We start from the raw sequence: 14854 nt of genomic DNA, 5'->3' as shown, positions 1-14854 counted from the left end.
TGGCGCAACGGTGGTGGAATTTAAGTAGAAGGACCCGGGGTCGATTCCCGGCAGGCATTTCTGAATTTTCGCTAGTCTGGTCTGCAGTGGCGTGCATAGAGGGTATGCACAGGGTATGCAGATGATATAAAATGAATAAAATCTACAGTACAAGTTATTGTACTATATACAAGTTACAAAAAACTTAAGGATAGGCATTGTAAGAGTTATAAAAAGCCTTCCCTTAAGTATTTATGAATATTTTTTTAATATTTATATAAATAAATAAATAAATAAATAAAATTCGTAAATTATAAATTTTCAAATTTCCAACTTAAAGTTTTCTTCTAAACTTTCGCCTACGCTGCTGCCAGGGAGGTCATCAAATAAATAATGAATGACCGATGGCAAAATATCGATTAATAACGAAAATTTAAATTTAAAATCCGCAGAACTAAGAACTTACAGAAACCGTGCACTAGTCTCTTAGACTGTTTAGGCTTCCCTAATAGTTGGTGAAACGTTTTTTTCTTGTAGGGATCGGAACTTGTAGTTGGCATTTGACAGTAATTATTTAACCTCTAACATTCTAAACGTTAACCACAACATGGGGAAAATAGGAAAAGTTTGTGAGCTAGCACCATTTCGCAGATGTAAAGTAGGATGTGCTGCGGCGATTACTCTGTTTTGGACACTATTTGGACATGCAATAAAAGGTGAATGAAAATGAAAAATTATTTATTTGTTATCTTAATTTATTACAAAACAATAGGCTAAGACCTCTATTTAAGTTTGGAAAAAACCTGTATTTGAAGGTCTCGCGCTTTCCGATATAAAGCTTACACATATACTGATAACATGACTCCACCAATTTATTACATTCTATAATTTTATACTTTTCTTTTGTTTAATGTTAAGAATGAGGATTCTGTATGTTCTTAATTCTATGTTCAAATCTTTATTCATTATAAAACATTTCGGCTTAATATGTAGGCGGACTCTCGAACTTGCCTATTTTAGGAAACGTTTAATTATACGAAGTAATTTTCCGGAAAATTAAACGTGACTGACGCTCAGTGTTTAACTTTAATTTACATAAAAGATTAGAAGTTAACAATAAAAATCTTGAGCTTAACTGCGAAAGAGAAATCAAAAAGTGACGGTCCTTTTTGGGTCTATATGAGATGATGTCAATTATTTACCCGAAAGCTGCCCATCCGGGTTGTGTGCTGATCAAAATTTCTACGCGAATTCTATAGATTTTGACAATAAAAATCATAAGCTTAACTGTATAAGAAATCAAAAAGTGACGGTCCTTTATGGGTCATTATGTAATGATGTCAATTATTTACATTGTCTAGTTGTGGGAATCGAGCCCACGGCCTTAGACTCAGAAAGCAGGGTCGCTGCCCACTGCGCCGCTTGGCCGTCACGTACTTGAAATAATATGCATTTATTTCAAGTAGGCCTAGTTTATAAGCACTTTTTGGAACGACTGTTTGTAGTGACCCTACCACCGGTATAGGTATTGCGGTGAGACCTCTAAAACTTACCAAACTCGGCACGCGATTCGTTTAGAAATAACAATTTGATTTCGCAGTTGAACTACCAAACCGTCGATAATCGATTCGATACCTATCCGATCCCTATTCGATAGTTAAACAGTCACGCGATTCTCGGATCACTAATTGTTATCGATTTCGCTGCGTCTAGCTGACTTGAATACCTGGATTTAAAGCATTGACTTAATTGCTATCTTACTTCTGCTTCACGACTCGCTGAGCTATGCTGGTACCTTAAGTTCTTCTGTGGATCTCCTCATTCCTGATTTGATCACGTGGAGATACTTCTAGCATAGCTCTCTCCATCTGGAATGATCTTCCTCCTCCTTTCCGTACATGTGATAATATTCTTGGCGAAATATTATTTGAACACAAGCTAAAAAAATACTACCTTAGCTTGCAAATTGAAGCTGCTAGATTTTTCTATGCAAAATGAGTTCTGTTTGGAATAAATAGATAAACAGTCATTTAACCAGTTATATATATTTGTTGTTTTGTATATTTTTGAATCTGCGTTTGATTTTGTTTTTTGATGTGGCATTCAATTTAGTTGTAGTTCTAAAAAAAATTAAAGTATTCAGTATCGCTAAGCCTTAAATGAGGGGTTTGCTGCTGTCCGCTGAGGAGTTCTGTACTCTATCTCCAACCACATTCATCAGATCTACACAAGGATTGGGCAAAATTAAACACATATTACAACCTCTATAGTACAAAAATAATTATTTAAATCGGTTATAATTAGTCGGAGTTATGGTGTAAAATCGTCAAACACTTTCATGCCCTCTCCCAAAGGAACCGAGCTTAATGTCGGGATAAAAAGTATCCTATATTACTTCTAACACTTCCAAGAATATGTGTACAAAGTTTCATGTGGATCGGTTAAGTAAGTTTTTGCGTGAAAGCGTAACAAACAAACTTACATTGACATTTATAATATTAGTAGGGATAGGGATTGGGATATTGTATTTTAGTATTTATTAATAGTTTATTTCAACTGGCTGTTAAAACGATCGGTGCATATGCGAGCTCTGAAAGTGCGGTGTTGGTATCCAACAAAGCCCGCGAGTCGCCGTAGCTTATCGCAATAAAACAAGCGCACCACAGTCAATGGGTAAGCTGAAAAGCATATTTACATTTTAAAAATCCAAAGCCGGGATAAAAGACAGCGAATATCCGAGGCGTGAACTAAAATATTTATAAAATGAAAGAAAGACGCCAGACAGTGCGCGGCGCAAAAAGAAAATGCACTTTCCACACGAAAAATAAATATTGAGTCGACCTCTTTGTGTATGCGGAAAGCGACCGACAAGATGTTATGTTAAAATTTAACTCTTATACTACAAAAGAGTTTTGAAACGTGGCACTTCGAACTCGTAAATTCGCTAAAGGAAACGTTTATTTTTAACGGTATTAAAACTTTCACCGATAATACCTATATTTTTGTATCAGGGCTTTTTGGGACAGAGCTCGTCACATGTCACGTTAGCATCATTTTTTTTCCACTACAAGTTAGCCCTTGACTGCAATCTCACCTGGTGGTAAGTGATGATGCAGCCTAAGATGGAAGCGGGTAGTCATATTTTTTATTTTTTCTAATTTATGTGCTTTTTATACAAATATTACTTGCTTCAACTTCAGAACATCGTGAGGAAATCTGCATGTCTCCATAATATTCTCAGAGGCATGACTACACCAATCCGCACTTGTCCGGAGTGGTGGTTTAAGCCCTTCGCGCAGTGGGCAGCGACTCTGCTTTCTGAGTCCAAGGCCGTGGGTTCGATTCCCACAGCTGGAAAATGTTTGTGTGATGAACATAAATATAAATGTTTTTCAGTGACTGGGTGTTTTTCTGTATATTATAAGTATTTATTTATATTATTCATAAAAATATTCATCAGATATCTTAGTACCCATAACACAAGCTACGCTTACTTTGGGGCTAGATTTCAATGTGTGTATTTTCGTAGTATATTATATTATAAATTTATATTTTATTTATTTGTAATATATATTTACACTAGTTTCAGCCCGCGGCTTCATCTGCGTGGAATTCGAAATTGGGTCTAAAGCTTCGCTCGTAAATTTTTTTTTATCCTACCACGGTAACTATTTGAGAGATCGGTATTGAAAGAACATGTCCTTTTCCATAGCATAGGTGACATGCATACCACATTTCAAAGTTAGCGGCTTAGCTCGTTAACAATTTTCAATTTCCCTCCCTTAAGAACCGCAATAAAAAGTAGCTTATGTTCTTTTCCACGTCAAAGGCTACATGCATGCCAATTTTCATCCAAATCCGTCCAGCCGTTTTTGCGTGATTGAGTAGCAAACATTTCACATTTTTTCACCTCTAAATACATGTTTTTTCAAATAGAATAGAGGCCTTAACCTTTTGTTTAGTATTGAAACTAAGATAACAAATATATTATTTTTCAAATTTTTCTAATTTTCCAAACACTTTCACATTTATAATATTAAATAGGTACATATAGTAGAATTGTAGGATTATGGTATCTATGAACGCTATCTTCAACAATTCAATCTTGTTTTAAAATCACTATCAAAACAGCTCAACCAACTTACAAGATAATAAAATAGGGGGAAAAAATCCAAATCACCGTCATTATCTGGTAACATTGATTATGAACATAAAAAGCCGCCCATTCACCCAATTTCACGGCGCATTGATAGTAATCGGGCAACACTGTGTAACTTAGCGCGTGCGATATGCCAGTTAGGTGAGCGCCGGAGCGAAAAATTATTACCTTATCGTCTAAACTGTATCACTAGTTTCACTTTCCGATTTTGTCCATTACAAATTTTTTTGTAGTTCTCACACACGTTTTTCATGATCATCTCATCAACCCATTAGCGGGCCCACTATAGAGCACGGGTCTCCTCCCACAGTGAGAAGGGGTTAAGGCCGTAGTCCACCTCGCTGGCCCAGTGCGGATTGGTGGACTACAAAAACCTTTGAGAACATTATGTAGAACTCAATCATGCAGGTTTTCTCACGATGTTTTCTTTCAACTTTGAAGTGTTAATTTAATACGCACATAAGAACTGGAAAAATGTTCGAATGAATGCTTTTAATTGTCTGAATGTTTATGTGTATAGTATAAGTATTTATGTGTATTCATAAAAATATTCATCAGCTATCTTAGTACCCATAACACAAGCTTACTTTGGGGCTAGATGGCATTGTGTTTATTGTCGTAGTATATTTATTACTATTATTTTTTATTTGAGGATATCCTGCAGAACTCTCAGGCATGCAGATTTCCTCGCGAAGCATACCTTCAGCTTTAAGCAAGTGATATTTTTAATTACTTAAAACGCACTTAAATTAGAATGCTGGGATTCAAACTCGGCTGTTCAGAAGTTTAGATTAACTCTTAACGACTAGGTAAAGGTAGTCCTCTTTACAATAACATTATTAGCGAATGAATGAATACACTTTTATTGTACACCAAAGAAAAAAAAAGTAGTTACAAAGATATAAATACATATCAAGAGAGTACAATTTGGTGGCCTTATCGCTACATAGCGATTTCTTCCAGGCAACCAATGGCGTAAAAGGAAAAAACATAGAAAAGAGGTAGGTGGTGCAATAAATAAGATTTAAAAATTATACAAATATATAAATATAAATATAAATATATATAAATATAACTATAATATATATATATAAATATATAACATATAACATCCTCAATTAGTATGAAATACATAAATAATTCAAATTACACACTTAAAATGATTCGCTTCAGCGATGTTCGGCTGAAAGAGACAAATAATGATCCTTCACTAGTTTCTTGAAGGTCCCAATCGATTGTGCCTCACGGATATCGGATTAGTATTAGTTATGAAGCATAATGTTTATTGCATGATAATATTTACCCCATTTGTCGGTAAATTAATAATAAATAATCAGCGGAGATAATGATCAGGCAACACCGAGTCGTTAGCGCGTGCGATATGCCAGTTAGGCACGCAACGAAGCAAATAATTTACGTATACCGTGATCGTATTAGCGTTATTTTATTGGGGACTATTGTGTTTAAGTGTGACTTATCAAATTCAAATTCCAACTTATTTGTTCATGTAGGCCTATCACAGGCACTTATGAAGCGTTCATACATATATGTTTACATAATTTTAAGGGGACGGTGATAACTTCGTTCGCCATCCTAAACCTAAAGCTAAGAGGGTTCCAAATGCGCCCTGATCTAAGAAGAGCCGGGTAATTTTTGAAGTGATAACGTCTTATAATTCGATGGAGCCGGCTGCACGCACGAAAAACATGACGCATGCGGCGTTACCTCGCTCTGGCGTTCCATTCAAGGCTTGAAGTGCAAGCGAGAGCGCGGAACGAGCGACAAAGAGGCACAGTCGGCCTTCGCGTTCGACATCTGTCTCTCCTACTTGAGTGAGCGATGCGTCCGCGTGGACAGCTTCTATACAATAATACATTTACATTTTTCCGGCAAGGATGAAGTGCTGTGAAAAGTGAATGTGGTGTCAATTGTTTATAGCAACGATAATATCTAGCAAACAAATAAAATTAAAATTTTCTTTTGAAAAATGCAACCATTCCATTAGTATTTTCTTACGATGTTGTTACGTTCAACTATCGTCAGTAAGCCGACTTTACAGACAACCAATTTTTTTTGTTATCATCTCACAGTCGAGTTAATATTTAGCTATGAAGTTAGACCAATTCACACCCAAACTTTTTTTTGTATTTAGGATAAAAAACTTGGGTATAAATTACTCTAATCCTTAACATTATAATAGGATTTTTCTATAAGCTTAAGTTTTATATAAACTATGAACTCATTGAGAGGCATCTTCTCAAATATCACTTTCAATAAATAATAAATAAATATACTACGACAATACACACATCGCCATCTAGCCCCAAAGTAAGCGTAGCTTGTGTTATGGGTACTAAGATGACTGATGAATTATTTTTATGAATAACAAATACTACTAACAATACTTAGAATATACATATAAACACCCAGACACTGAAAAACATTCATGCTCATCACACAAACATTTTTCCAATCGCGGGAATCGAACCCACGGCCTTGGGCTCAGAAAGCAGGGTCGCTGCCCACTGCGCCAATCGGTCGTCAATTATTCATTGTAAAGTCAACATCTCCAGTTTCGTAGCGAAACTTGCGTAGAGGGTACATTGCCGAAGATCTGTTTGTTGTGGAGTATAAGGATTGAAGAAATTATAAATCACACCATACAGATTCTCCTGCTTTTCGCGGAGTATAGCAAATTAAGTTTAATTTTCATAATATCTCGATAGAGCATTATTTTAACCTGAGAACGTGAGGTTGTTCGCGCAATCATAAATTCCACCAGAAATTCATCACATAACGTTTGATACAGAGAGTAACTTGTCGTCAAAACGGAGTAATAACTTGTTATAGCATATAACTTGTTGAGTTATACAAAGCGTACAATAATGTCTCATTGTTACAACTTCGTATTGTCCCAGTTGCCATTGTAACATGTAAGCTGGATGTATTGGGTATCACAACCTCTGTAATACTCTACCAATTCCAAGAAAGGTGTTGAAAAATGGATATATACTGTTATTAAAATAGCGAAAGTCTGTCTGTGTTGCCTACTTTCGGAGCAACCAACGATTTTTGACCTTCCTCGCAAAAACGTCGTCGGTATGATTTTTTTTTATCGTAATAATTGTATAAACAGCAATACTTCTCACATCGTTTCCATAAATTTGAAGCTTAGCCTCATGTGCCTGAAATGAAATTGAATGAAATGTATTTATTTGTATGAATATGTGATAAAATGTTCTTAACAAAATAAAAAATCGCAAAATGACCGCAGGGTGATTACGTACGAGTATCTCGTGACAGGCTTGCGACAGGCGTAAATCTTCCGACAGTGATCGCTGACGAACGTCACTTTTCCGTACAATAAATAAACAAGAGTGGCGTTTGACAGCAGTGATCGCGAGATTTGAACCTGTCGCAAACCTGTCGCGACATAAGTAATACCCCAGCCGGTCAGGCAACCCCGACATAAAAAAAAATGTACCTCTAACTTTTCTAAATTTGCGTTTTAAGTAATTTAAATATCACTTGCTTCAACGGTGAAAAAAAACATCGTGAGGAAACCTGAATACCTGAGAGTTCTCCATTATGTTCTCAAAGGCGTGTGAAGTCCACCAATACGCACTACTCAGAGTCGGAGGAGACCAGTATCCTATGTTGGGTCAATAAAGTAAGCTAGATTAAGCCTCTCATTAAACCCTCAAACCCCACCTTCAGACTAGAAGGTATCACATCAACCCTTTACGGGCCAAATACGGGCCACAGGTCTCCTCCGTCACGAGCAGCGCGGTTTGGTGGCCTTCTCAGCAATGCTGGTTCGTGGCAGATATAAACCCTAATAGGTTAGCCCGCTTGTATCATCGCTAACAACCAGTTGAAATTGCATTCAAGGGCTAACGTGCAGTCGAATAAAAGAACCGTTAGGTACACTACGAAGTTCATTCGTGTAAGCTCAATCGTATTAAAAAGTACTATTTGACAGCTCGTTAGCGCAGTGGGCAGCGACCCTGCTTTATGTATCTAAGCCGTGGGTTCGAATCCCACAACTGGAAAAATGTTTGGGTTACGAACATGAATGTTTTTTCAGTGTCTGAGTGAATATTATATTATGTGTACTATATTCATAAAATTATTCAAATTCAAAATTCATTTATTTCAAGTAGGCAATAAGCACTTTTGTAACGTCAAGTCTGTCTGTTTGTAGTGACTCTCCCACCGGTACGGAAGGCAGATTCTACCGAGAGGAAGCCAGCAAGAAACTTAGCAGTTGCTCTTTTCAAATCAATCGTATAGTAACCATCAATTGTATAGTAACCTCGCTGTACTTCCTCAGCTATCTTAGTACCCATAAAACAAGCAACGCTTACTTTGGGGCTAGATGGCGATGTTTGTATTGTCGTAGTATATTTACTATCTTTGAGTTCGTGTACTCTTCCTTCGCTCAAAAGTAATATATTTAACAATTTATTTGCCCGTCGCCTCACACAGCTCTGCGATAAGCTTTGACGTTGACTTTCCTCATTTTCGCCTTTTTGCGAAATTTCCGCGAATGAAACACAAATACAGTGAAACTCCCGCGGGCGATAGCATCTCTGAGATTCAAGAGAATTACCTACGTAATATTATGTAACATTTCCCCTTCAGTTTTGAAGAAGATGGAGAAGAAGAAGAAACACTTTATTGCACTTATAACATACAGGAAAAGAAACAGTAAGGAGTATAAAGTACACAATGTAGACATGCAAAGGCGGCCTTATTGCTGCAAGCGATCTCTTACAGGCAACCTTGGTAGATAGGACTTACAGCAAGAGAACAGTATAGTGCCAAGAGTGTTGATAGATATACATAAATACTAAAATGTAAAGATACAAATACATATATATTTGATGTGTGCATATGTTTTGATGTGTGATCTCTTCACAGTAAGTCACAATTAACGGTTAAACGTGAAAATAAAGGCAGGGTTCATTATCGTCATATCAACCAATTAATGGCCCACTACAGGGGTCTCCTCCCACAATGACAAGGGGTTAAGGGCGTAGTCCACCACGCTGGCCCAGTGCGGATGAGTGAACTCCACCCTTTGAGAACATTATGGAGAACTCTCAGGTATGCAGGTTTCCTCACGATGTTTACCTTCACCGTTGAAGCGAGTCATGTTTTAATTGCTTAAAACGCACATAACTCAGAAAAGTTAGAGGTGCGTGGGAGGGAACTCGCCTGCCCAAAAGTGAAGTCGAAGTCTTAACAACTGGGCTATCACCGTTTCCTTTAAACTTTAACTGTAAACAACACTTAACTAGCTGACCCGTGCAACTTCATTGAAGCAAAAAATTACATTTTCTAAAAATGAATCCTAGCTAGATCGATTTATCGCCCCCGAAACCCCCTGTATACTAAAATTCATGAAAATCGTTGGAGCCGTTTCCGAGATTCCAATTATATATATATACAAGAATTGCTCGTTTAAAGATATAAGATTTGATCAATATATAGGTAGAATACATTTTTATATCAAGATTGAATACGCTAGATTGAATTAGCTTATAATGGCGAAGAAGTTTGCAACTACTGATAGAAAATGTGTGTGGACCCCGGTAAACTGAATACGTCTGCGTAAACCTTTCGATTGTACAGGCATGATGGCAAAAATAAATAATTAAAACACCAATATTCTCACAGCTTTTAAGCATAATACTATAGTAACTCTTTTATGGTTAATTGTGTCAGACTGGAATTCCCATCTGCTGATATACGTCAGGCTCAATCTCTAAATAAGAAGCGTTTGGAAAACCATTTCTTGTCTATGTAATAATTAATATTATAGTATTTAGTATACTGCATAAATATGTCATCATCATCATCATCTCAACCAATTGACGTCCACTGCTGGACATAGGTCTTTTGTAGGGAGTTCCACAATGCACGGTCCTGGACCGCTTGCCTCCAACGGCTCCCAGCTACTCGCCTGATGTCATCTGTCCACCTCGTTTGGGGCCGACCTACGCTGCGTTTACCGGTGCGGGGTCGCCATTCCAGCACCTTAAGACCCCAACGTCCATCGGTTCTCCGAGCTATGTGCCCCGCCCATTGCCACTTCAGCTTCGCAACTCGCTGAGCTATGTCGGTAACTCTAGTTCTTCTACGGATCTCCTCATTTCTGATTAGATCACGTAGAGACACTCCTAACATAGCTCTCTCCATCGCCCGCTGAGTGACTCTGAGCCTTCTTATGAGGCCCATAGTTAGCGACCATGTCTCTGATCCGTAAGTCATCACTGCATAAATATGTATATCTTAATATATAAAAATCTCCTGTCACGATGTTTGTCCGCGATGGACTCCTAAACTACTTAACCGATTTTAAATTAAATTGGCACACCGTGAGCAGTCTGGTCCAACTTAAGAGATAGGATAGCTTAGATCTTTAATTATGTTATATATAATATATATATATATATACTACTATACTCATTTAAGGCTTAGCGATACTGAATACTTTAAAAACAAAATCAAACGCAGACGAAGTCGCGGGCAACAGCTAGTACTTATATATATTATGTATAATATGTGTGTAGTATTAGAATTTGTGAGTAAGTAGTTTATTATAATTATTTTGTTTATCTTTACACATATATTTTTAAACTTACATTGCTGCACCAACCCGTTCCTTCGTTTTCCCTAACGTCAAATGTTGTCTGGAAGAGATCGCTTTAGTGATAAGACCGCCTTTGCACGCTCTATTTTATTTTCGAAGTTTCTTCTGTATTTGTGTTCAGTTTGTATAACATGTATGTGTGCAATAAATACTTCAAACAAACAACAAAATAAACATTTCATTTTATTTCAATTTACAGACGTTATACTTATTTCTGTGTTTACTTTTTTCAGGTAAGTACTCACCTAATTCCTGAGAGTCGTACATGCGTAAGTATTTTAATGTATAAATTAATTCATCATCGTCATATCCACCCATTATCTGCTGAGGTTCTTGCCGGCTTCTTCTGGATAAAACTGCCTTACGAACCGGTGGTAGAGTCACTACAAACAGACAGACTTGTCGTTTTCAAAGTGCTTTTATTAGGCCTACTTGAAATCAACGAACTATTTTTTTTTTATAACCGGCCCACTTTTAGACTCGGCCTTTAGCTTCACTTTCGAGGGGGCCTAGTTCAAATCCTTTCACGCACCTTTAACCTTTTTAAGTTATGTGCGTTTTAAGTAATTAAAATATTTAAAGAAAGAAAAATCGTATCTATTGTCACACATTTGTGTCATAAAATTGTTAAAGTATATAAAAAAAAAAATGTGTGACAAAGGAGCTGGCTCAGTATAGCTGCATACTAAAGCACAGGTTTTCAGCCAGCCCCATTATCTTCGTCGTCACTAAATCCTCGCGACTAAACAATAACAAAATAATCATAAAAAAGTACAATAACAAACAAAAGATATTTTTTACATTAACACAAGCTTATTTACATCGAGAAATAAAAAATCAAAATCTCTAAAAAAAAAAAAAAAATTACTCGCCTCACAGCGAAGGAAAGCATCATGAGTTAACCTTCATGCCTGAGAGTTCACCATAATGTTCTTAAAGGTGTGTGGAGTCCGCCAATCCGCACTGAACCAGCGTGGTGGACTGCGGCCTTAACCCCTTCTTATTGTTGGAGGAGACCCGTGCTCTGTATTGGGCCGTAATTGGTTGATGTGATGATGATACATAAGTAGACACTTGAACGACACATTACGCAATAAATTTCTTGACAGAAATAAAAGCTGGAGTCTCTGGCAAGCGTTATATAAGTTGGTACAATCTGTCGCGAAAATCTCAAAAATAACACGTGGAAACAAACAGGGTAAACACGATGGCAAAAATAATATCAGTGATATTATTTTTAAACATAAAACAGATCTTTTTACTTAATCTCGGCGCAGCGAGCGGTATATTTGTAATACATTTCGCGAGAATTCCGCAAAAAGGAGAAAGCAAAAGTCAATGTCAAAGCTTATCTGGAGATAGCCCGATGGGAAGGCGGAAAAAAGTTGTAGAGGTGTACAAAAACGGTTCACTGGGAAGAAAAGAGCGATACGTATATTTTGGTACAAAGAGCCGTATCACTCTTTCAGTTCAATAGTTCAGTAGGTCGACTTATTGAATTTTTTTTTTATACACACGTCGCCATCTGGCCCCAAAGTAAGCGTAGCTTGAGTTATGGGTACTAAGATGACTGACGAATTATTTTAAGAATTATATACATTATACATTAGTTTGAAGCTATACTGAGCCAGCTCCTTTGTCACATATTTTTTTTTAAATTTTTATACTTATTCAATTATTTTATTTCACAAATGTAACATTTTACACAAATTTGTGACAATAAATACGATTTTTCTTTCTTTCTTTCTTTCTTTCTTTCTTTACATACTTATAAATTACAGAAAAACACTGAAAAACATTTAATATTGTTGTGTTTGATTTTGTACTCACTATATGGTTGGCGCAGTGGACCCTGCTTTCTGAGTCCAAGGATGTGGGTTCGATTCCCACGACTGGATAATGTTTGTGTGATGAACGTGCATATTTTTCAGCGCCCGGATGTTAATCTGAACAGCATAAGTACTTACGTAAATTATTCATAAAAATATTCATCAGTCATAGTACCCACAACATAAGCTACGCTTGCTTTGGGCTAGATGGCAATGTGTGTATTGTCGTAGTATATTTATTTTCTTATATCACGAACAAGCAAATACGAGTTACAGGCAACGCATTTGTAAGGTTCGATTCCCGAAAAGGGAAATTTGGGTATTAATAATGCTTGTATTTTCTGTGGTCTGACCAGACCTATTAATTACAATATATTAATTATTTAAAACGCAAATAACTTAGAAAAGTTAGAGGTGCGAACTGGGCCCTTCCGGAAGTGAAGTCGAGCTCGTACCTAATGCGCTATCACCGCTTCAAATAGCTTCAATCCTATAATATAAATATATATGTACTCAGTGATATATCTTTATCAGTTTGAGTATATCTTTCATTCGCTATACGTTAACGAATGAAAGATAAATATGATAAAAAGATATTCCGTTTTAGCAAAGACCAACCTGAATTATTAAACTCTTTTCCCTTTTTGCTCGCGAAAATAATTTCCCTAAGAGAATCGAGGTTTTTTTTTTCTTGACTCGAACTCGTATTTTCTAAAGCCATATTTTTATGTGAGACGGGTCTATTCCTGGAAATAGGATGGGAATGATAAAATATTAGTGCCTGTTTCTTGAAATAGAAGCCTGTGTTTTATGTCTGTGTTTTTTTAGCAAGGTATCCTAAATACACTTTTTGTAGTAGTGTTGGTGTGCTTTTGGCGACCTCCCTGGCGGTAGGGAATTAATAATTTCTAAATTTTCTTGGGTCGTGTCTGGCTTTGACCGTGGCTAGTTACCACCGACAAAGTCGTGCCGCTAAGCGATTTAGTATTCCGGTGCGATGTCGCGTAAGATCCGATTAGGGGTATGACTGCCGTTCTCCTTGACAGGTTAGCCCGCTTATCTTACTGCATCATCACAGTAGAGGGCTAACTTGTAGCGGAATAATGCTAATGCTCAACACTCCGTTGTGTGGATAGTAACACTGATTAGAAATATTTGTGAAATTTCCTTTGGAATTTTGACCAAGCTGTGTTCCTTTAATAAATATATCGTTATCTTCAGATCACTCAAAAAGTTTACTAACTCTCAGCCTTTAGTCATCATCATCAAATCGACTCACTACAGAGCACGGGTCTCCTTCCACAATGAGAAGGGGTTAAGGGCGTAGTCCACCACGCTGGCCCACTGGCCTTTGAGAACATTTTGACGCCCGACTGGCGCAGTGGGCAGCGACCCGGCTTTCTGAGTCCTAGGCCGTGGGTTCGAATCCCACAACTGGAAAATGTTTGTGTGATGAACATGATTGTTTTTCAGTGTCTGGGTGTTTATATGTGTATTATTAGTATTTATGTGTCTTATATTCATAAAAAAATAAAAAATTCATCAGCTATCTTAGTACCCACAACACAAGCTACGCTTACTTTGGGGCTAGATGGCGATGTGTGTATTGTCGTAGTATATTTATTTATTAATATGGAGAACTCTCAGGCATGCAGGTTTCCTCACCATGTTTTCCTTCACCGTTGAAGCAAGTGATAGTTTAATTGCTCAAAACGCACATAACTTAGAAAAGTTAGAAGTGTGTGCTGGGATTCGAACTCGCCAACCAGAATGTGAAGTCGTAGTCCCACCCACTGGGTTATCAACGCTTGCTATAATTAAGCGGGTGGAATCACGAATTAAACCGTCCGGATCGCAAACGCCTTTATTGGATTCACCTTTATCCGCTGTTCGGAATAAACGTACAACAAAAATGTAACATATTGAATTTTACTATCTGTCGATCAGAAAAAAGGTTTACCGATACGGACTTTTGCGCTATCAAACCGCTTTATGAATATTTTTAGACTTTCACCAAATAAAACTATGTGCGCGGAAATATTAGTTAGTAAACATAGTGCTTTTAATATTCGTGTTAGCAAACATTTTATAGGCATCGTGATATTGGAGAAGCATATTTTTTTTTATTCCACTACAAGATAGGCTTTGTTTGTAATCTCACCTGATGGTACGAGATAATGCAGTCTAAGATGGTAGCGGGCTAACGTGCTATTGAGTACGGCAGCTATA

The 14854-nt window shown here is 37.0% G+C and overlaps 1 protein-coding gene across 2 annotated transcripts in view; it reads left to right on the top strand.

Annotated features, from left to right (window-relative positions):
* LOC120634824 (nephrin) overlaps positions 1–14854 on the top strand; it is a 391882-nt gene that overhangs the window by 106811 nt on the left and 270217 nt on the right. The window lies entirely within an intron of this gene.

The sequence above is a fragment of the Pararge aegeria genome, chromosome 25, assembly GCF_905163445.1.
Source record: "Pararge aegeria chromosome 25, ilParAegt1.1, whole genome shotgun sequence".
Lineage (NCBI taxonomy): Eukaryota > Metazoa > Arthropoda > Insecta > Lepidoptera > Nymphalidae > Pararge > Pararge aegeria.
This window is presented reverse-complemented; position numbering and strand designations above follow the sequence as displayed.